Consider the following 23501-nt stretch of genomic DNA (forward strand, 5'->3'; position numbering starts at 1 on the left):
AAAATATAACAAATGTTGTAAGTAATAATAAATACATAATAAATACGAAGTTAGTATCGAGAACATGAGTTGTGGTGTCCCTGAATGTGAGTTCATTACTGGGGTGAGTGCACTTGTCCCCTCTGCTTCAAAACCCTTATCTTTGAGGGGTAATGACTATTCGTGAACGTGGCGCTGTGGGACTAAATGCTCCTGTAACTCTTTGTTGATGGCAGCATCGAAAGCGAGCATCACCTGGATGATGGATTTTTTGATGATGGATGCCGCTTTCCTGCGACAGTACTCCTGGAAGATGAGCTCAGTGGTGGGCAGGGTTTATCTGTGATTGATTTGCTGCATCCACCACTTTTCACTGGCTATTCCATTCAACGGCCTTCGTGTTTCAATACCAGGCCATGATGCAACCAGTCAGGATAATCTCCACTGTACATCTAAAGAGGTTTGTCTGAGTTTAAGATGATGAATTAAATCTGCTGCAGACCTACATAGTACAGCATAGGCTGTAATTTCTGAAAGAAAAACTTTTCTGGATTCCATAAAAATTGTGCTGCTTTCAGCCTATACACAAACAATCCTAGTCAATATTGGGGAAATTACAGTCACGCACGCCACTAAGTTGTTTTTACACCTGTCCATAACCTACCTACATTTCAGTTCCTCTTTCTCCTGCAGGCATTACTATAATCCTTGGAAATTGATGCACAACACATCATGTTTTCTTTCATCAACACTCCGTTACTTCCTCAAAGATGCGTAGTAGGAGGGAGGCGTCCATGAAGTATAGACCAGACCATAACTCCATAAGAAAAAGGAGCAGGTCGGCCGTTCGGCCCATCGAGTCTGCTCCGCTATTTCATCATGAGTTGATCCAATCTCCCCTTCAGTCCTATTCCCGCGCCTTCTCACCATAATCTTTGATGCCCTGACTACTCAGATACCTATCAATCTCTGCCTTAAATACACCCAATGATCCGGCCTCCACTGCCGCCCCTAGCAACAAATTTCACAGATTCACTACCCTCTGGCTAAAAATAAAATTTCGCATCTCCGTTCTGAATGGGCGCCCTGCAATCCACAATTCATGCCCTCTCGTACTAGATTCCCCCACCATGGGAAACAATTTTGCCACATCCACTCTGTCCATGCCTTTCAACATTCGAAATGTTTCTATGAGGTCCCCCGTCATTCTTCTAAACTCCAAGGAGTACTGTCCAAGAGCGGTCAAACGTCCCTGATATGTTAACCCTCTCATTCCCAGAATAATTCTAGTGAATCTTCTCCGAACCCGCTCCAACGTCAGCACATCCTTTCTTAAATAAGGAGCCCAAAGCTGCACACAGTATTCCAAGTGAGGTCTTACCAGTGCCTTATCGAGCCTCAACATCACATCCCTGCTTCTATACACCATTCCTCTAAAAATGAATGCCAACGTTGCATTCGCCTTCTTCACCACCGACTCAACCTTGAGGTTAACCTTAAGGGTATCCTGCACGAGAGCTCCCAAGTCCCGTTGCATCTCAGAACTTTTAATTAAATAATAGTTTGCCCGTTTATTTCTTCTACCAAAGTGCTTGACCGTACACTTTCCGACATTGTAATTCATTTGCCACTTCTTTGCCCATTCTCCCAATCTAACCAAGACTCTCTGCAGACTCTCTGTTTCCTGAGCACTACCGGCCCCTCCACCTATCTTTGTATCATCAGCAAACTTAGCCACAAAACCATCTATTCCATAATCCAAATCGCTGATCCACAACGTAAAAAGAAGCGGCCCCGACACAGACCTCTGCAGAACACCACTGGTAGTCGGCAGACAACCAGAATGGGACCCCTTTATACCCACTCTCTGTTTCCTGCCAATCAACCAACGCTCTGTCCACGTATGTAACTTTCCAGTAATTCCATGGGCTCTTATCTTGTTTAGCAGCCTCATGTGCGGCACCTTGTCAAAGGCCTTCTGAAAATCCAAATACACAGTATCCGCTACATCTCCCTTGTCTATCCTACTTGTAATTTCCTCAAAAAAAATTGCACTAGGTTTGTCAGGCAGGAATTTCCTTTAGCAAACCATGCTGAGTTCTACCTATCTTCTCAGATACTCCAGGTACTCCGTATCCTCATTCTTGACAATCGACTCCAACAACTTCCCAACCACCGATGTCAAGCTAACAGGTCTATGATTGCCTTTTTCCTTCCTTGCCCCCTTCTTAAGTAGTGGAGAGACATTTGCAATATTCCATCCTCCGGAACCAGGCCAGAATCTATCGACTTTTGAAAGATCTTTGCTAATGCCTCCGCAATCTCCAATGCTACTTCCTTCAGAACACGAGGGTGTATTCCATCGGGTGCAGGAGATTTATCTACCCTTGGACTATTCAGCTTCCTGAGTACTTTCTCTATCGTAACTGTGACTGCGCATAGTTCTCTTCCCTGACACCCTTGAATGTCTGGTATTTTGCTGATGTCTTCCTCAGTGAAGACTGATGCAAAATACTCGTCCTGTTACTCCGCCATCTCCTTATCTCCCATTACAATTTCTCCAGCATCATTTTCTATCGGTCCTATATCTACTCTCACCTGTCTTTTCCTCTTAATATACTTGAAAAAAAGCTTTCAGTATAATCTTTGATATTATTTGCTAGCTTTGTTTCATAGTTCATCTTTTCCTCTTAATGACCTTCTTAGTTTCCTTTTGTAAGCTTTTAAAAAATTCCCAGTCCTCTGTCTTCCCACTAATTTTTGCTTCCTTGCATGTCCTCTCCTTTGCTTTTACTTCGGCTTTGACTTCTAATGTCAGCCACGGTTGCATCCTTTTTCCATTCGAAAATTTATTTTTCTTTGGAATATATCTGCCTTGCACCTTCCCTACTTCTTGCATAAACTCCAGCCACTACTGCTTTGCTGTCCTTCCTGCTAGTGTCCCTTTCCAATCAACCTTGGCCAGTCACTCTCTCATGCCACTGTAATTTCCTTTACTCCACTGAAATACTGACTCATCGGATTTCGGCTTCTCTTTCCCAAATTTCACAGTGAACTCAATCATGCTGTGATCACTGCCTCCTAAGAATTCCTTCACTTCCATCTCTCCAATCAACTCTGGTTCATTGCACAATACCCAGTCCAGTACAGACGATCCCCTAGTGGGTTCAACAAAAAGCTGTTCTAAAAAAGCCATCTCGTAGTCATTCTACAAATTCTTTCTTTTGAGATCCAGCGCCGACCTGATTTTCCCAATCCACTCGCATGTTAAGATCCCCTACAAATATCATAACACTGCCCTTCTGGCAAGCCTTTTCTATTTCCTGTTGTAATTTGTAGTCCACATCACTGCAGCTGTTTGGAGGTCTGTAGATAACTGCATCAAGGTCCTTTTACCCCTGCGATTTCAAAGCTCAACTTATAAAGATTCTGTACCTTCGTTCCTATGTCAACTCTTTCAAATGATCGGATATCATTACTTACTATAAAAGCCACGCTACCCCCCCCCCTCCCCCACCTACCTGTCTATCCTTCCGATACACCGTGTATCCTTGGACGTTCAGCTCCTAGAGACATGTATCCTTTAGCCACGTCTCAGTGATGGCCACAATATCAGACCTGCCAATCTGTAACTGTACAACAAGATCATCCACCTTATTCCTTACGCTGCGTGCATTTTGGTATAACACCTTAAGTCCAGTATTTGGTACTTTTTGCGTTGATTGCACTGCACCTTTATTGCACTGCAACTCATCCCAATGGCTGCAAAATTGCTCCATCACTTGACTGTCCTTTCTGACAACCTTACTGCTCAGTACCTTAGATCTATTTCTGTTTTCTCTCTCCTCCGCTCCATCATTCCGGTTCCCATCCCCATGCCAAATTAGTTTAAACTCTCCCTTAGAGCTCTATTAAACCTTTCTAACAGGATATTAGTCCTCCTAGGATTCAAGTATAACCCGTCCTTTTTGTACAGATCGCACATGCCCCAAAAGAGGTCCCAATGATCCAGAAACTTGAAGCCCGGTCCCCTGCTCCAATCCCTCAGCCACGCATTTATCCTCCGCCTCATTCCATTCCTACTCTCACAGTCGCGTGGCACAGGCAGTAATCCCGACATTACTACCTTTGCGGTCCTTCTTCTCAACTGTCTTCCTAACTCCCTATATTCTCCTTTCAGGAACGTTTCCCGTTGTCTACCTGTGTCATTGGTACTTATATGTAAAACGACCTCTGGCTCCTCACACTCCGACTTCAGGGTAACTTGGACGCGATTAGAAACATCCCGGACCCTGGCACCAGGGAGGCAAACTACCATTTGGGTCTCCAGATTGCGTCCACAGAATCGCCTATCTGACCCCCTAACAATCGAGTCCCCTATTACTACTGCCTTCATCTTCCTTCCACTACCCTTCTGAGCTACAGAGCCGGTTTCTGTGCTGGAGACACGGCCGCTGTTGCTTCCCTCAGGTAGGCTGTCTCCCCCAACAGTACTCAAACAGGAGTACTTATTGTCAAGGGGTACAGCCACCGGGGTACATTCTAGTAACTGACTCTTTCCCTTCCCCCTCCTAACCGTGACACACCTGTCTGCCTCCAGTGGCCCGGTGTGACCACCTGCCTGTGACTCCTCTCTATCAACTCCTCACTCTCCCTGACCAGACGAAGGTCATCGAGCTGCAGATCCAGTTTCCTAACACTGTCCCTTAGCGGCTGCAGTTCGGCGCACCTGGCGCAGATGTGGACGTCCGAGAGGCTAGGAGACTCCAGGATATCCTACATCCGACACCGACACCGAGAACAACAAGCTGCCCTCACACTCATAGTTCCCCTTTCCTGAGAAAAATTGAAAACTGAACCTACCTTGTTTCGCCCGCTTCCGCCTAAACCTGTTGAGCCCAAGCCATTAAGCCTTCCGGGCTCACTCTATTGCCCGCAAACGACGCTGTCCGCTATTTAAGGCTGTGTCCTTGTTAAATCTTCCCCGGTTCACTGCCCGACGTCACACACCTGCGCAGTTCCGCCTCTCTTAACTCCGATGAGAATAAGAAAAAAAACCAAAATGGCTCCCGCCGCACTCCCGTTTTCATCCTCCGACTTGTTTCTCCAAAGTTGACTGAGATTTTGATACTATTAATGAGCACAGAATCACTATCCAGTCTGTTCGCTCTGTCCCGTTTCACACTCTCTCCGACAGTTCAGCGGGTTATTTCCCCTGAAGCATTTGTTCAGTTCCTCTTTGAACACTCTTGCTGTTCTCTCCACACCTGCAGGCAGTGTGTCCGAGATGGCAACCACAGTTAGTTTAGGAATTAAATTTGCGTCACATTGCCCATAGGGCCTCAAATCATTGACCAATAAACAGAGAACAATACTGCACCGGAACAGTCCACTCAGGTCACTGTGTGTGTGCTGACCATGAAGCCAAATTAAACTTCATGTTTGCTTGCTTGTCGTCTGTTTTCCCCAGTGGACTAAATCCACACAGGATTTAACCACCTTTGTACTCTTTGAGAGCCCAACACCGCCTTCCTCTTAGTAACAAAACGCTTGAGAATATCACCTTAGCCACCATGATCTGGTTTTCCCCATGTCCTTCATCTTAGTGAAGAACTCATTTTCTACAGTAGTACTTTCAGTACTACATTTTCTCTACTAACTATGACTCCAGATATAATCTCCCGTTTTGTCCTTATATGGCCCTGCCCTCTTCACCAGTTGTATTCAGTTGTATTCAGTGTCTGCATAAAACGTCCTGGGATTGTCGTTGAGGACACTTACTGGTCACTGTTCACTCTCCAGTTTAACAGTGTGACTTGCATCTTACTTCCCGTATATTCCTTTAAGTCCCCGTCCAATGTCAGTTCCCTAAACCTTACATGTGCCTTCTCTTATTTTCCCAACTGAATTTAATATCACTCATGATGTTAAGTTCCTGAAAATCCCTGTCCTTCTCCGCCTTCTTCACAGGGACAAGGAAGTCCTGAATTCTGATCAGCAAGACTGTAACTGTCTCTCACATGTCAGACCTGAAAAACAGTTAGATCGGCTCTCAGACTACTCTCTACGATTCCTGCCCAATTATGCTATAATTTTCCTTCCCTAAATTTGCAATTGTCCATCTGCAGGTCCAGTCTTATCCTTACCAATAACAGTCTGAAAACTTCTGTAATTGTATTCCGTATTTTTTTTCCAAATGAAACTCGAATCATCATGTTAGTCTATTTTCGCAACACTGAGTCAAGTATGTCTCCCTCCCAGGTGGGCCATCTATATACTGTTTCAGGATACCTTCCTGAACACAACGAACAAATAATGCCCTATGGAGTCCCAGTCATTCTCGGGAGATTATTCATCCACTAGATCTATTGTGTTGTTTTTACATCAGTCCATATACTTCTGAAATATCTGTCCCTCTCTTTTACGGCTATTGTGAGGTGTATAGTGTCATCCCATCACAGTGACTACCCCTTTCTTATTCCTGAATTCCACACATATTGTCTGAATGGATGAGCCTTTGAGATGACCTTGACCTTCTGCCTGATCAACAACATCTTTTACCTCCTTCTGGACTCCCTGAATCATCTGAATCATGGAATGTTTAGCTACCAGACCTGCCCTTATCTGAACCAGACTCTAAATATGTCTGTCTTAACAGTTCTACGCAACGCACTGAAATAAACACACTCCTGTCCTTCGGTGTCACTGTGCTCATTAACGTGACTCCATCTTGACTTATTTTTGGCGTTCCCCGACCTCGTCCCTACCTTCCACTCAATACGACATACTGAGCTGTAGTTCTGGTTCCCAACTAGCCCCTAACCCTCCCCCGCCTGTGAATGCTACATGATAAAACTCTTAAAAGTGGCTCCAGAAAAATTCCCTGAAATAATATTAGGTCGCCTTCACTGCAGGGGTAACACATCCTCCTTGCACAAGTCCCAACCATCTTGGAAGAGAGCCCAATGATCTTTGTACCTGATGCCCTCCCTCCTGCCCAGATTGTAGCCACACAATTAATTGAACGAAACCTGCCTGCTTTTTCCTCGCTTGCATGTGACACTGGAAGTTATCCTGAGAACGCCACCCGAAGGTTCCTACTTCTTAACTTTCGGCCTTACTCCATGAATTTTCTTTGCAATACCTGTTTCTCTGTTATTCGTTGTAATAAGGACCATGACCTCTGACTACTCACTGTGCCCTTTCAGAATGGGCTGTCCCTTCTCAACGACACCCTTGGCCCTGCCATGATGGAGGTAACGCACCATCCTGAAATCTCACTCATTTCCACAGATAGTCCCCTTGTTGTCCCCCAAGCCAAAGTGTTTGCTACCTGTCACTCACTCACTCTCTCTCTCTCTCTCTCTCTCTCTCTCTCTCTCTCTCTCTCTCTCTCTCTCTCTCTCTCTCTCTCTCTCTCTCTCTCTCTCTCTCTCTCTCTCTCTCTCTCTCTCTCTCTCTCTCTCTTTCAATTGTAAATAAGTTAAAATCCTGTTAAAGGAAGATCAAACAATTTTGTCAGAGCCGGGAAGCAGGGAAAACAGGTTCGCCTCGAGCTTCAATTTAACAGGGCGGGTCGTGAGCTGCAAAGGGAATTTCTCTGGGTTGGTGACCCCAGTGATGCCGACGATATCAGCTGTAACTCTAAGAGAACACACACAAAACTGGAAAAGAGTAAACAGTTGACAGGACTCTGTTGAAGGGTCCCGTCCCGAAACTTCGACAGTTTTTCCTTTCCATAAATGCTGCCTGGCCTGTTGATTCCTCCGACATTTTGTGTGTAGAAAAGAGTAAACAGTTGACGTTTCGGGCCGAGGCCCTTCATCATGAACTGATTTTGTGCGTGTTGTTTTGTCTTTCGAGCATCTGCAGATTTTCTCGTGTGTGTTTTTTAATTCTGTTCATCACATTGTTTCCATTTACCCGCAAGAGGGGATATAGAATAGAGAGGATGAAGGCAGCTGCATTATGACATTTATAACATGTATTAACAACATATAAAAACATTTACTTACAACATTTATTAAGAACGTTTAATGAATTTCAAAATCCGATTCAGTGGGTGTTTCATCGCATCCTTCAGTTCCTCTCCGAATTTGCTCTGAGGCAGGGCGTAAATGCACGTGTCGGTGCAGGAACTGAGAATCTGTAGCATTAGCGATGTGTGCACTGTGATGTAACGGAGTTTCGTGACAGAATAAACAAAACTAAAGGAAATCCGTCTATAGATATAAAATATCACGAGTGTTCGCCACAATATGAAACTACCGGTTATGCTGAAGAGCAAAACGATGGATTTGCGTCTGTTCTCCATCTCTCGGTCCTTGTCATTCTCTCCACTCTTTTGATCCCGGAGCCCCCTGCGGACTCGACGAGAATCCGCCGGACAGTCAGAATATTGAACAGTGAAATCAGAAAGGATGGGACGCAAGGGGTTAAAATGAGAATAAACATCTCAAATGCCGCCCATGAGGGAGAGTTTGTGAAGCTCGGTGAGTGAACACATCCCCAGGGAACACCATCAATTATTTCTCCAGGCTCCAATGCAAAGCTCCAGGGGACAGTCTGCAAACAGGCCAGCACACTCACTGTCCCGATAACCACAGCCGCCGTTCTCTCGGTGCAATATTTTGTTTTCAGCTTCTCACAGCAAATAGTCACAAATCGATCGACGGTGAAAGCGACCGTCAGCCAGACTGAGGTCGCAGTGCTCGCAAAAATCAACCATTCGACGAGTTTGCACACAGGAGTGGTTCGCAGGAATGATCGGGGGAAATAAATCCGAGCAGTCCACTTCAGCAGCAGTTCCGAGATAACGACCAGGAGATTGGCCGCTGCCATCCCCACCAGGTAGCGAGTGACACATTTGGAGAGACCGCACTTTCCCCGGGACAGGATCACAATCGGCACCAAGTTCGCTGGAAAAGAGATGGGGTACGGCAAGTTGAGAAAATACCGAGCAGAATCCAATGCAGCTGTTTGAGGGATCCTATAATATTTCCACTTTATTGTTGCATTTAGCGGTGGGAGGGTCGAGAGAGGGCGCAGAGCTGGCGGAGATAGAGAAGGAGTTTACACAGTAAAATAAAGTGAATATGATCCGAATACGGATTCCTTACTGATGACCGAAATGTGAAGTGGCAGCGGAAAGCTAAAAGTAGGATTCTCCCATCAAACAATCATCAACGTCCATGGCGATCCCTGTCAGCAACAGAACAGCTGAAGGACGGAACAAAAACAGGAAATGCTGGAAAACTATTCAAGACAACACAGAATATGTGGTAAAATAGTTAAAGTATCTCTCCCAGAACTGTTCTCTGACACGAGTGTTAACTGATTTCCTTTCTATGCAAGCTGGCTGAAGCTCAGTGTTTCCAGCATTCCCCGAGTTTGTTTCCTTTTCCAGTATTTGCCACCTCACTGACTTTACAACAGAACTTCGACTGATTCCAACAGATACAGCGCAGTCTGACACAACCTCACAGACAGACATGACGCCTCCCATTGAATCCATCACAGGGAAGTAGGGGAGTGGAATTAATCGCCCAGCAGGAAACTCAGTGTCTGTAACGGTGTCAGTTGTATATATAATTTAATATATTTCACAATATTGATAACTATGAAGTACCACGTCGCTTGTGCTTATTGGCTTGGGAACGACCTCTCTGTGCTGTCCATCAACTGCTTTGCATTCAGCCTAATCGCAGACTCCTCACATTTGCTAAAGTGTCACCACAGATCGATGTTTGATTATTGCATCTCATTCAGACTACTGCTCCCATACAAATTCAGACAATGAACTGGTAAAATCTGCGAGGGCTGTACAGTATTAACACAATACTTGCCAATGCAGTGTAGCTGCTAAAAGCCCAATAACATCCATTCACTGATCACAACCTGCTGAAAGAACGCCACCGGACGCGCTCTGTTCCACAGATGTTTGTGGATTCGCTGAATTCCTGCAACAGTTTGATTTTAAATCCAGAGACCAGAATCCACATCCCAGCAGGTCTATTCCATTCCTGAAATGCAGAATACTAGGAATGGACATGTAACAGTGGAACCAGCGAGAGAGCAATGACAACATTGTAGCTAAACTTCTTTTTCCACCAACGGCAGCTGACATTGCGGCTTACCAGTAATTCCAAAGGCTGAAATAAAAGGGTAGTAAACTTCTCGTATTCGCTGAATGACTGCATTAGCCATTTCAGTGAGAATCAGTAATTTTTGTTCCTCCGGAATTCACAGCTCCGACAGAGAGCTGATCCATTCAAAGCGGCCCTGACTTATAGACAGGATTAATCTCCAGAGATACGATTATACACCTCACTAATTGTCTTAGTTACAATCACTTGAACGAGCAAATTAATTAAGTTGCAGTGTGAGAGTGTGGGGCTCATTCTGTATCTGTCAGTCTCTGGTACAGTGAGAGAGTGCGTGGTTCATTTTGTACCTGTCAATCTCTGGTACAGTGTGGGTGTGTGGGGTTCATTCTGCACCTGTCAGTCTCTGGCACATAGTGAGTGTGTGGGGATCATTATTTTCCCTGTTCCTCTGTGGTGCAGTCCGAGACAGTAGCATTCTTCTTGTAAGTTCTAGTCTCTGGTACCGTGTGAGAGAATCAGGCCTGACGAAGGGTCTCGGCCCGAAACGTCGACAGTGCTTCTCCTTATAGATGCTGGCTGGCCTGCTGTGTTCCACCAGCATTTTGTGTGGAAAATGTGTTTTTTTACGTTTTTTTAAATTTTAATTCACTTACAATTATGACCTTAAGGCATGGGATAAAATTAAGCTATTGGCCCGTCGAGTTTACTCCGCCATTCAATGACGGCTGATCCTTTTTCACCTCCTTAACCCCACTCCCCATCCTCTCCATAACCTTTAATGCCATATCTCAACAAGAGCCTATCATTTAAGTCTGTCTTAAATGCACTCAACATCCTAGCCTCCAAAGCTCCCTCTGGTAATAAATTCCACAAGTTCACCATCTCTGCAGAAAGAAAATAATCCGCATCTGCATTTTAAATGGGTGACTCTCTATGGCGTGAATGTGCTCCTTGGACAGAGACTCCCCCTTTCCACATCCTTTCCACATCTATTCCTTTCCACATCTACAAGGATACAACCTTTCCACATCTACTCTGTCGAGGTCTTTCAACATTCGCGAAGCTTCAATGAGATCCCCACTCATTCTTCAAATCTCCCGAGAATACAGTCCCAGAACTACCAAACGTTCCTCATATGATCACACTTTAATTCCTGGAATCATCCTTGTGAACCTCCTCTGAACCCTGTCCAGTGCCAGCTAATTTTTTCTTAGACGAGGACCCTAAACTGTTCACAATACTCAAGGGGATCCATTTCCAGTGCCTTATGATCCTTAGCATCACATCCCTGCTCCTGTATTCTAGAACTCTTGAAATGATTGCTGACACTGCATTTGCTTCCTCACCAACGACTTTGCCTGCAAATTCACCTTCAGGTTTATGACATTTTGCGAGGTACAGAGCGAGTGGACATAAAGTATCCTTTCCCAGGGTAGAAATGTCCAATACCAGAGGGCATGCACTGAAGGTGAAAAAGGGGTAGATTCTAAGGAGGTGTGAGATATAAGTGTTTTACTTAGAGGGTGATGGATGCCCCATTGCGCTGTCTGTTATGTTGTCAGAGGCAAAAACATTACAGGCGTTTAATAGACATTTAAATAGGTACTGTCCTTTAATATGAAAAGAGGGATATTGACATTGTGTAGGTAGGAAAGTTTCTGCAGGTTTCGCTCCCTACCCGTCTCCCTTGTCCATTCGTTCCCCCATCCCTCCTGGCGCTTATCCTTGTAAACGGAACAAATGCTACACCTGCACTTACACTTCCTCCCTCACCACCATTCAGGGCCGACACTTCACCTGTGAGTCGGCTGGTGTGGTATACTGCATCCGGTGCTCCCAGTGTGGCCTTTTATATATTGGTGAGACCAGACGCAGACTGGGAGACAGTTTCGCTGAACACCTACGCTCTGACTGCCAGAGAAAGCAGGAACCCAGTGGCCACACATTTTAATTCCAGGTCCCATTCCCATGCTGATATGTCCATCCATGGCCTCCTCTACTGTCAAGATGAAGCCACACTCAGGTTGGAGGAACAACATCCTATATACCGTCTGGGTAGCCTCCAACCCGATGGCATGAACATTGACTTCACTAACTTCCGTTGATGCCCCTCTTCCCTTTTTACCTCATCTCTGATATATTTACATTCCCCCCCCTTTCCCTCTTTCTGCTAATCTCTATGCCTGTTCTCCATCTTCCTGTGATTCTCCCCTCCCCTTTTCGTTCTCCCTAGGCGTCCCGTCCCATGATCTTTTCCCTTCTCCAGCCCTGTATCCCTTTTACCAAACAGTTTTCCAGCTCTTAGCTTCACCCCACCCCCTCCGGTCTTCTCCTATCATTTAGCATTTACTCCTGTCCCTACTACTTTCAAATCTCTTACTATCTTTCCTTTCAGTTAGTCCAGTCGAAGGGTCTCGGCCAGAAACGACGACAATGTTTCTCCTTATAGATGCTGCCTGGCATGCTGCGTTCCACAAGTATTTTGTGTGTGTTGCGTGATAGGATGTAAAACTGGGCCGAGAAGTGGGAGATGGAGTTCAAACCAGATAAGTGTCATGTGGTTCATTTTGGTAGGTCAAGTATGACGGCAGAGTATAGTATTAATAGTAAGACTCTTGGCAGTGTAGAGAATCCACTACAAACGGTCCCACATAGCGCGGTTGCAGTTTCAGGTTCTTGACTATCAGGGGAAGATCCTTTGACGCCAAGCAGACCTACTTTCCTGGCTTGAATTGCCTTACGTCTAGACGGAACCGATCAGCCTGCCGGGAATGCTGCTTCCGGGCGCACAGCAGAGAAGCCCTGGCTCGTCTCCAGGTGTGCTTGTAGCGCTGGATCTGCAGTTCAGCAGCACGAACTCAGACGTCGATTTGCTAATCAGGGATGAACGGGGGCTGGAATCCCTTCTGGCATTTTCTGGTATTCAAAGGGAGACATACCGGTGAAGGACGACTGCAGGTTATTGTGGGCGATGGCTGTTCAAACCAGTTGGAAGAGGCAGGAGAGCGCAGGTTTGTCTCCAGCTCCTGGTGCATTCTCTCAGTCTGGGCATTGGATGGCGGGCGGAAGCCAGGTAAGAGGCTGGCCGTGGCTCCTGCGAGAGAGCAGAAAGCCTTCCAAAAGCGGGAAATGAATTCTGGTCCTGTCACGAGGCGGGGACAAGGGTGCTGGGAGAGGACCCACACGCAGGATACAAACACGTCTTTCTTAGGTATAATAAAATAGCGTTTATTACTCGCTACACAGAAGATTGGGAAATCGAGGACAAAGAGGAATACGAACCTTGGACTAGGGGACTAGGGACTTGGATCGCCGCGGTCCTGGGACCTGGAAACAGGGAAATGGGACAGCCGCGGACCGTGGACTTAGACCCAGGGGACTGGGACCGCCACGGTACTTGGAATTGGACCCTGGGACCTTGATTCACCTCCGCCAGACACTTGGATACCATAGAGCACTGCAGCCATAAAGGAGGACACCAAAACACAGAACAAGGAGTCTTGAACCAGGACTCCTGCTTCAGATCAGGCATGGAGCTGGGACTCTTCTTCAGGGGGTAGACAGGGACAAGGGGCATGATATCGAGCCTGGACACCGCCTTCAGCTCAGGCACCGAGCCGGAACTCTTCTTCGGGGGTAGACATAGACGAGGGACATAAACGTAGGACCGCCTTCCACTCACCACTGGTAGATTGACCTTGCCCGGACCCACTCTGTTGACGGAAGGCGAATTGCTGGTACTCCGATGCGGGCTGGATCACTTTTGGCTTGTCGGAGCTCGGCGGTGGCGACTTGCGAAGGCTTCCTTAGCACTCTCGCCCCGAACGGCTAAAGCCAGGGGCTTAAAAACTGCCGGTTCGTGTCGAGGGTAGATTACCTTGATTGCCAAGCTCAAGGGACGCGTGAAACGAAATTAAAAGGGAACAAGGCGTCAAAGATCCGGACCGCAACGTAACGAAATTTAAAGGGGAACCGATCCGGACCATGACAGGTCCACGATGAGGCTCTATGTCTTGAGGGAAGCCATGGAGCCTGAACACATGTTGAGCCATGAGTGTTGCTGTCGCATGAGCAGATGGGAGCTTTGGGAGAGCAATGAAGTGGGCAGACTTGGAAAATCGATCCACAACGATCAAAATTGTGTATTTTTAATACGCGAGGGCAGACCTGTGATTAAATATACTGAGAGATGGGACCAGGTGCGGTGGGGCACAGGCAGAGGACATAACATGCCTGCAGGACGCTGCCGTGATATCTTGTTCCGAGCGCAGGTGGCACAGGCAGGTACAACGTCATGGACATCCTGGAACATAGATGGCCACCGAAATTGTCTCTTTAACAAATCCTGAACCCGGGATATCCAGCCAAACGGGAGAAGTTATCCCATTCCAATACTTTGGAACGTACCGCAGCAGTGATAAACAGCCGGTTGGGACGTTTCCCATCCGAGCCTGGATCTGATTGTTGGGTGGCCCACACCTCTGTCTCTATTCCCCAGATCAATGGAGCAGCGATATGAGATAGGAAGAATGGGCTCTGGATCGACACTGTCCTCGGATCCCTCAAACTGCCGGGAGAAAGCGTCGACCTTTGTATTTTTGCTGTGGGGACGGTACGTGAGGATGAAATTTAAACATGTGAAGACAGCTCGCCGGGATAGACGAGAATTGATTCTCTTGTCATGCTGAATATAGAAGAGATTCTTGTGATCTGTCCAGGCCAAGAATGGATGCTCTACCCCCTTCAGCCAGTGTCGCCGTTCTTCCTGGGCCTCCTTGACGGCCCGAAGCTCCCGGTTCCCAACGTCTTAATTCCTCTCGGTCGGAGTCAGGTGAAGGGAAAGAAAGGCACAATGGTGCAGTTGGCAATCCGCAGACGAGCGCTGAGAGAGTACAGATCCAATGCCTATATCGGATGCAGCAACGTCGACAATGAATGGCTGAGATGGGTCTGGGTGTTGCAGCACTGGGGCCGTGGTGAAACGTCGTTTTTTCGCTCAAAATGCTTGGTCGGCATCGTCCGTCCAATGGAATCCTGCCGAGGTCTTCTTGCTGAGTGCATGAATTGGAGCAGCAATAGAGCCGAAATTCCGGATGAAACGGCGATAAATGTTCGCAAACCCCATGAAGCCCCATGCCTGTTTGACTGTAGATGATTTGGGCCACTCTGCAACTGCCTGAACTTTACTAGGGTCCATTTGAACACTGGATGTGGAAGGTATCTAGTCCAAAAACGGCACAAGGTCTTTATGGAATTCACAGTTTTCAGGTTTGGCGTACAGATCGTTTTCAAGAAGGTGTCTGAGTACTCTCTGGTCATGCTGGACGTGCTCCTGATGACAGCGGGAATAGACAAGGATGTCATCGAAATACACAAACAAACACTGGTTCAACAGGTCCCTGAGCACATCGTTAACCAAGGCCTGGCATACAGCGGGTGCGTTGGGCAGACCAAAGGGCATCACCAGTTATTAACAGTGGCCATTAGAGGAGCTAAAAGCCGTTTTCCACTCATCGCCTTCTCTTCCTCGAATCAGAGTATAAGCATTGCGCAGATCAGTTTTGGAAAATATGGTTGCTCTCCGGAGATGTTCGAATGCAGACGCCATCAAGGGAAGGGTGTAGTGGTTCTTCAGTGATTTTGTTCAGGGGCCGATATCGATGCAGGGGTGGAGCTTACCATCTTTCTTGTTCACAAAAAAATAAGCCTGCTCCTGCCGGCGAGGTTGACGGACGGATAAACCCCATGTTCAATGCCTCTTTAATATATTTCTCCATGGCCACCGTTTCAAAACGAAACAGGGAAATGAGGCAGCTCCGGAGAGGATTAATGCCAGGTTGCAGGTCTATGGCACAGTCGTATGGTTGGTGTAGGGGCAGGGTAATGGCCTTTATTTTACTGAAAACCTCAAGGAGGTCCGCGTTTTCAGCCAGAATCCTGGACAGTCCACATCCTAAGCTGACACAGGAACGGAGCTTGGGATGGACCCACACAGGTAGACAGGCAAGCCGGTCCCTACTCTTGGAGTACCTTCAGAGACCTAGCTAGCGAGAGGGGAGCAAGTACTAGTGACAGATCAGGCGAATTAACCAGTTAGAAATATATTTCTTCATGATGGTTGCCTTCGACTACAGTTGGAAGGTTGGATGGAAAGGTGGATCTCAACGGTTCCCAGCGCCTTGATATTGAAATTTTCTCTGAATTCCTGAGTGGGAACTCCCTATCTTTGAGCAAAAGGGATCTCCATGAGATTCCTGGCTGCATTCGAGTCGATAACCGCCTTAAGCTCATGGGTTTGAGACCTCCACGACAAGGACCATTACGGAAGAGATAACCGATTCGTCAGGATTCCCCTCCCCGCTGACGGGTTTTCTCTCTTACTGAATGCTTGGAACATGTCTCCCGGAAATGTCCTGGATCACCACAGTAAAGGCAGGAACCCGCTCTCCGGCGCCGCTCTCATTCCTCCTGAGACAGGCACATGCGCCCCACTTCCATAGGCTCCTCTGTGGGCTGGGTGCTGGGTGGTGAGGGAGGGGGAGAGGGCGAGGAAATACTTAGATCAGGAAGTTTGAAACATTTTTACGCTGCTCCACTCAGTCACCCTGTCGTCAACTCGAATAACCAGATTTACTCATCTCATGACGATCGATCTCATGACGAACCCCTGCGTTTAGTCAACGCTGGAAAGCAGTGATGAGAGATCTCTCATTTCAACCCGTCTCTGCTGCAGTGTTACTGAATTTGACTGAATAGGCTCGCACCGTTCCTCTGCCTTGCGTAGGTCGATTCATCGGTGGGCTGCCTCCTGACACCGTTCTGGAGGAACAAAACCCCCCTTTGACGTACCTACGTATCCGCCTCATTGCCTCCGTAAATTCACTGAGAACAGATTCCATTGCCTGTAGCTTGTCCCCTATCTGAAAAACGGCCAAGAACAGCTGCTTTTTCTCTGCTGCGTCCATATTCCCGTGTGCTCGAGACTTATTGTTACCAGGTTCGAATATGGACCTGGTGCGGAGGAGTAAGAGTCACTGAAGCTGGTCGATAGTTCACAAACCTTATTTCGAACATTGTTAAAGGGAAAATGAACAATAAACACACAAAGACACAGACACACACACTCACACACACACACACACACACACACACACAATGCTCGTGGATCGCAGTAGGTCAGGCAGCATCTATAGGGAGAAGCGCTGTCGACGTTTCGTGCCGAGATACTTCGTTAGTTCTTCTCCCTATAGATGCTGCCTGACCTGCTGCTTTCCTCGAGCAATTTGTGTGTGTTGCTTCAATTTCCAGCATCTGCAGATTTCCTCGTGTTTGCCTTTTAAATAAACAATAAACGCTAGGCCAAATAGGGTCATTAACTAAAACTCTCAAACATGAACCGAAGCCTACACTGCAGCTGAAAAAAATCTAAACATGAAAAGAATATCGCTAGTTTTCAAAGTCAGTTAACTTGAACGTCCAATATATCAGGCAAAACGCCGAAAGCAAACCCGGAGTGAAGCGTTGCTGTGCTCTGTCCAAGTCTCGACAAGCACAACGATGACAAGTATGAAGTTAAATTATATCATGATTAAATACTAATTAGCTGACAATTGCAAATTCACAACCACAATTGCCGTATCTACTGCATTGCTGAATCCGTGGTTGTGATAGTGGGGTTCATTCTGTATCTGTCCGTCTCTGGTACATTGTGAGAATGTGGGGTTCATACTGTACCTGTCAGTCTCTGGTACAGTGTGAGAGTGTGGGTTTCAATCTGTAACTCTCAGACTCTTGTATCGTGTAGAGGTTTAGTGCACAGTTTACTTCGAAGTATTATTTAAGCAGTTTCAGTACAGCAGTTGATTATTTTGTTTCAGTCTTTTTTGATGAATTGGACACAGTGATCCATATTCATATCTCAGAACCAATGCTATCAGTGTATAACAGCATCAGACATAGGAACAGTATTATGTCATTCGGCCCATGGAGTCTGATTCCCCCATTCTGTCATCAGACATAGGAACAGTATTATGTCATTCGGCCCATGGAATCTGCTTCTCCATTCTATCATCAGACATAGGAAAAGTATTATGTCATTCGGTCCATTTAGTCTGCTCCCTCATTCTATCATTAGACATAGGACCGGTATTATATCATTCGGCCCATTGAGATCTCCTTCGTCCTGGAATGAAAAGAGGAATCGTCCAGGTAGCTGTGAGAGTCTGTAGGCTTATAGTAGATATCAGTAGATAAGCCAGAGATGGAGGCAGAAAGATTAAGAAAGGGGAGGGATGTGTCAGAAAAGGACCAGGTAAATTTGAGGGCAGGGTGAAAGTTGGAGGCAAAGTTAATGAGGTCAACGAGCTCACAGCTACCTGGACTATTCCACTTCCCACCCTGTCTCTTGCAAAATGCTATCCCCTTCTCATAATTCCTCCTTCTCCTCCGCATGTGCTCTCAGGATGAGGCTTTTCATTCCAGGACGAAGGAGATCTCTTCCTTTTTTAAACAACCGGCTTCCCTTCTTCCACCATCAAACGCATCTCTCCCATTTCCCGCACATCTGCCCTCACCCCATACACCCGCCACCCCACTTGGGATAGTTTTCCCCTTGTCCTCACCTACCACCCCACTAGCCTCCAGGTCCAACGTATAATTCACTGTAACTTCCGCCAGCTCCAACGGGTTCCCACTACCAATCACATCTTTCCCTCCCCCCACCTTTCTGCTTTCCGCAGGGATCGCTCCCTACGCGACTCCCTCCATTCGTTCCCCCCCCCATCCCTTCCCACCGATCTCCCTCCTGGCACTTATCCTTGTAAGCGGAACAAGTGCTACACCTGCCCTTACACTTCCTCCCTCACCACCATTCAGGGCCCGAGACAGTCCTTCCAGGTGAGGCGACACTTCAACTGTGAGACGGCTGGTGTTGTATACTGCGCCCGGTGCTCCCGGTGTGGCCTTTTATGTATCGGTGAGACCCGAAGAAGACTGGGAGACCGTTTCGCTGAACACCTACGCTCCGTCCGCCAGAGAAAGCAGGATCTGCCAGTGGTCGAACATTTTAATTCTGTGTCCCATTCCCATTCTGATATGTCTATCCATGGCCTCCTCTACTGTCCAAATGAATCCATACTCAGGTTGGAGGAACAACACTTTATGTACCGGCTGGGTAGCCTCCAACCTGATGGCATGAAAATTGACTTCTATAACTTACGTTAATGCCCCTCCTCCCCTTCTTACCCCATCCCTGACATACTTAGTTGTTTTTTTTCTTTCTCTCTGCCCATCATTTTGCCTGTTCTCCATCTCCATCTATTGCTTCCACCCCACTTTCTTTCACCCGAGGCCTCCCGTCCCATGATCCTCTCCCTTCTCCAGCTCTGTTATACTTTCGCCAATCACATTTCAAACTCTTAGCTTCATCGCACCCCCTCCGGTCTTCTCCTCCTATCATTTAGCATTTCCGCCTCTCCCCAATACTTTCAAATCTCTTACTATCTTTCTTTCGGTTAGTCCTGCTGAAGGGTCTCGACCCGAAACGTCGACAGTGCTTCTCCCTATAGATGCTGCCTGGCCTGCTGTGTTCCACCAGCATTTTGTGTGTGCTGTTTGAAAGTACAGTTAGGTGTGTCTTATGCAGAGGCTTTGCAAAAAGTTAAACCAAATGTTGATCATACAGTACCAGTTGGGGAACAGAATGTGAATTCAGTGGCTATATGTCGCATTACTAAAGTTCCATTACTAAAGATACTTTACTTGTTGATAAAATGAAGTTTGTGATGTTTATAAAGGACGTCATGAATTGTACTGCACAGTTATCATACTGAGAAAATAAAAAAAAAACCTCTCGCTGGGGCTATACGGCATTGAGGCACGTCCCCTGGGTGGTGGATGGGGGATCCCTCGTGTGAGGGGTGCACCGGATAATATGGAAGAAGGTGCCGCGAACCAACATAGCCTAGGAGAAGGACCTCCGATTCCAGACCCGGGTAGATAGGACTCGTTAGCCTTGGATGGCAGCCTATCTAGGAGAGGGTAAACTCTGATTTCAATCCCGGACAGATGGAGCTCGTTAGCATGGAAATGTCATCTCCTACAGGAAGGTAACCCCGACAGAAAACCCCTGGTCCAGGTTGGGGGATGTGCAATGGGCTAACAACGCATTCACGTAAAACAAGCAGTTGTCAACGAAACCGTCAACAGATTGTCAACTACTAACACAGATCTCGGGAAAAGCAGGACCCCATTGAGAATGCTGATGATGCGCTGCAACCAAACCCGTCAGGAAGCTGCAGGGCTGACAACCCTCCTTTACCCGAGGAAAACCATATTGGAGGTTCCACTGTTGCTCTGACAGAAGAAATCCACCCTAATCGGAGCATGGAATGTGAGATCGCTTTGGAAGACAGGTAGGTGCGCAGAGACAGTGAAAGAAATGAACCGATACCACCTCACACTCCTGGGCATGTGCGAAGCAAGGTGGAATACTTCTGCTGAGACCAAACTGCAGACGGGAGAAACTCTGCTCTATTCCGGCAAAGAAAAAGAGGAAGACCCGCATGAGGCTGGTGTGGCCCTGATGTTGTCCAAAGAAGAAACCAGAAGTTTGATAGAATGGGAACCAGTGTCTGATCGTATCATCACAGTCAGGTTCGTGTCCAGATTCCAGAAGGTATCCATTATCCTGTGCTACGCCCCAACTAACAACGCAGAGGAAGAAGAAAATGATCTCTTCGACACCCAGCGTCAAGTAGCAGTTGGAAAGGTACTTAAGCAAGATATGTTGATCGTCATGGGAGATATGCATGCCAAAGTAGGCAGCGATAACACTGGTAGGGAGAGAGAGATGGGCCAGAATGGTTTAGGGAATATGAATGAAAATGGAGAACTCCTTACCAACTTCTGTGCCTTCAACGAACTGACCATTGGAGGTAACCTCTTTCCCCACCGACGCTGCCACAAGATAACCTGGGTCTCGCCTGACCATCAAACAGAGAACCAGATTGATCACGTCATAGTCCGCCAACGCTGGAGAAGTTCATTGCAAGATGTGAGAGCCAAAGGAAGAGCAGATATTGGATCTGACCACCATTTGTTTGGTGCAAAGCTGAAGATGAAGCTGTCAGCCAAGAAGAAGCAACAGAACACGCGAATAAAGTTTGATGTCAGAAAACTACAGACGGAAGAGAACAAGAAAGATTTCCACATCGCCTTGCAAAACCGCTTTGGGGCTCTTCAAATAAAGGAACAAGATGAGAGAACAGTGGAACACACGTGGATTACCTTCAAGCAGACCACTGTTGGAGCCTGCGAAGAAGTGCTGGGAAGACAACCAGTCAACAGTAAACCTTGGATCAGGGACGAGACATGACAGAAGGTGGAGGAGAGGAAAAAGTTCATACAGGAGTTGAATCAGGCCAGAACCCTGCAACAGAAACAAATCACCGCCAGCAGGTACAGCAAGATGGCCAAGGACGTGACGAAACAGCTCAGAAAGGACAAGAGGTCATACTTAAATGAAATAGCAGAGCGAGCAGAAATAGCGGCCAGTAAAGGGGACCTCAGGACGCTCTACACGACAACTAAACTTTTGATAGGGAAGAAAAGCAATTTCAACAGACCTGTTAGAGACAAGACAGGCCATCTGCTCTCTTCGGTTGAAGATCAGCTGGCGAGATGGAAGGAACACTTTCAGGAAGTATTGACTCGACCACCACCACAGAACCCACCTGACCTGGAACCCGGAGACACACTCAACATCAATATAGGTGAAATCACCAAGCAAGAAATTCGAAAAGCCCTGAAAAGCCTGAAGAACGCCAAGGCTGCTGGAGAAGACAACATTCCTGCAGAAGCATTGAAAGAGTGTGGAGAGGTTATGCTGGGCCATTTGCATATTCTGCTGAATTTGATGTGAAGAACAGGAGAGATCCCATCAGACTGGAAGAAGGGCCTCCTTGTGAAGCTGCCAAAATCTGGTGATCTTTTACTGTGTGGCAAGTGGAGGGGGATCATCTTGTTGTCCATTCCTAGCAAAGAAAACACCAGGGTCATCGTGGAGCGGATGAAAGACGGCATTGACCAGAGACTTAGAGATGAGCAGGCAGGGTTCAGGAAAGAGAGATCATGCATTGTCCAGATAGCTACACTTAGTGTCATTGTGGAGCAGACAATAGAATGGCAAACTCCACCATATGTGTGTTTTATTAATTTTGAGAAGGCGTTTGACAGCCTGCACAGAAAGTCAATGTGGAGCATCTTACGACACTATGGTATACTGGAAGAGATGGGGAATATCATCAAGCTGCTTTATGATGGCCTCTCATGCAGGATCATCCACGATGGGAGACTGTCCGAAGAGTTGCTGGTCACTACTGGAGTCAGACAAGGATGCCTGCTGTCGCGTCTACTTTTTCTTGTGGTAATCAACTGGGCTACAAGAACAGCCTATGCTGGCTCAGAGAGAGGCATCCAGTGGACGTTAACAGGGAAATTGGAAGACCTGGCATTTGCAGATGATCTGGCTCTTCTCTCACACCGGCTTCAAGATATGCAGAAGAAAGTAGATTCCTTGGGAGAGACCTCACAGCGAGTAGGCCTTAAGATCAGTCAGGAGAAGACCAAAGTTCTACACATTAATAACAAACAAGTGGAGCCATTACGGATTGAAGGACAAATAGTTGAAGATGTATACAAATTCACCTACCTCGGAAGCAAAATCAGTAAATCAGGAGGTACAGATGAGGACATCAGAGCAAGGATCGGAAAAGCCCAACGTGCCTTCACAACCCTGCGACCTGTTTGGAGATCTACGGTCATAGCTGGCAAAACTAAGCTCCGTATATTCAGCTCCAATGTGAAAGCCATCCTGCTATAAGGATCCGAAACGTGGAGTATCACTCACACCAGCTGCAACAAGATGCAGACCTTTCTCAACTAATGCCTCCGGCAGATCCTCCGCCTGAAGTGGTACGACAGAGTGTCAAACTTAGACCTATGGAAGAGAGAAAACCAAGAGCGCATTGTATTCCAGATAAGGAGGAGGAAGTGGAGATGGGTCGGCCACACCTTGAGGAAGAGCCAGTCGAATGTCACTCGACAATCACTCGAATGGAATCCACAAGGGAAGAGAAGAAGAGATCGCTCAAAGCAAACCTGGGTGCGTAGGCTTTTGGATGAACTGAAAGCCGCCGGCCAAACTTGGGAGACTGCAAAAACACCTGCTGGAGATCTCAGGAAGTTGAGGACTTCTGTTGAGGCCCTATGCTCCATAAGGAGCGAAAAGGATTTTAAAAAAAAGTGGAGAATGAAAACTTGGCTGCATTAGACAAAGAAAAGGCAGAATGAATGTGAAACGTGGTTACAAAGATACATAGTCTACACAAACAACACACACACAAAATGCTTGAGGAA

Source organism: Hypanus sabinus, chromosome 31 (genome assembly GCF_030144855.1).
Source record: "Hypanus sabinus isolate sHypSab1 chromosome 31, sHypSab1.hap1, whole genome shotgun sequence".
Classification (NCBI taxonomy): Eukaryota; Metazoa; Chordata; class Chondrichthyes; order Myliobatiformes; family Dasyatidae; genus Hypanus; species Hypanus sabinus.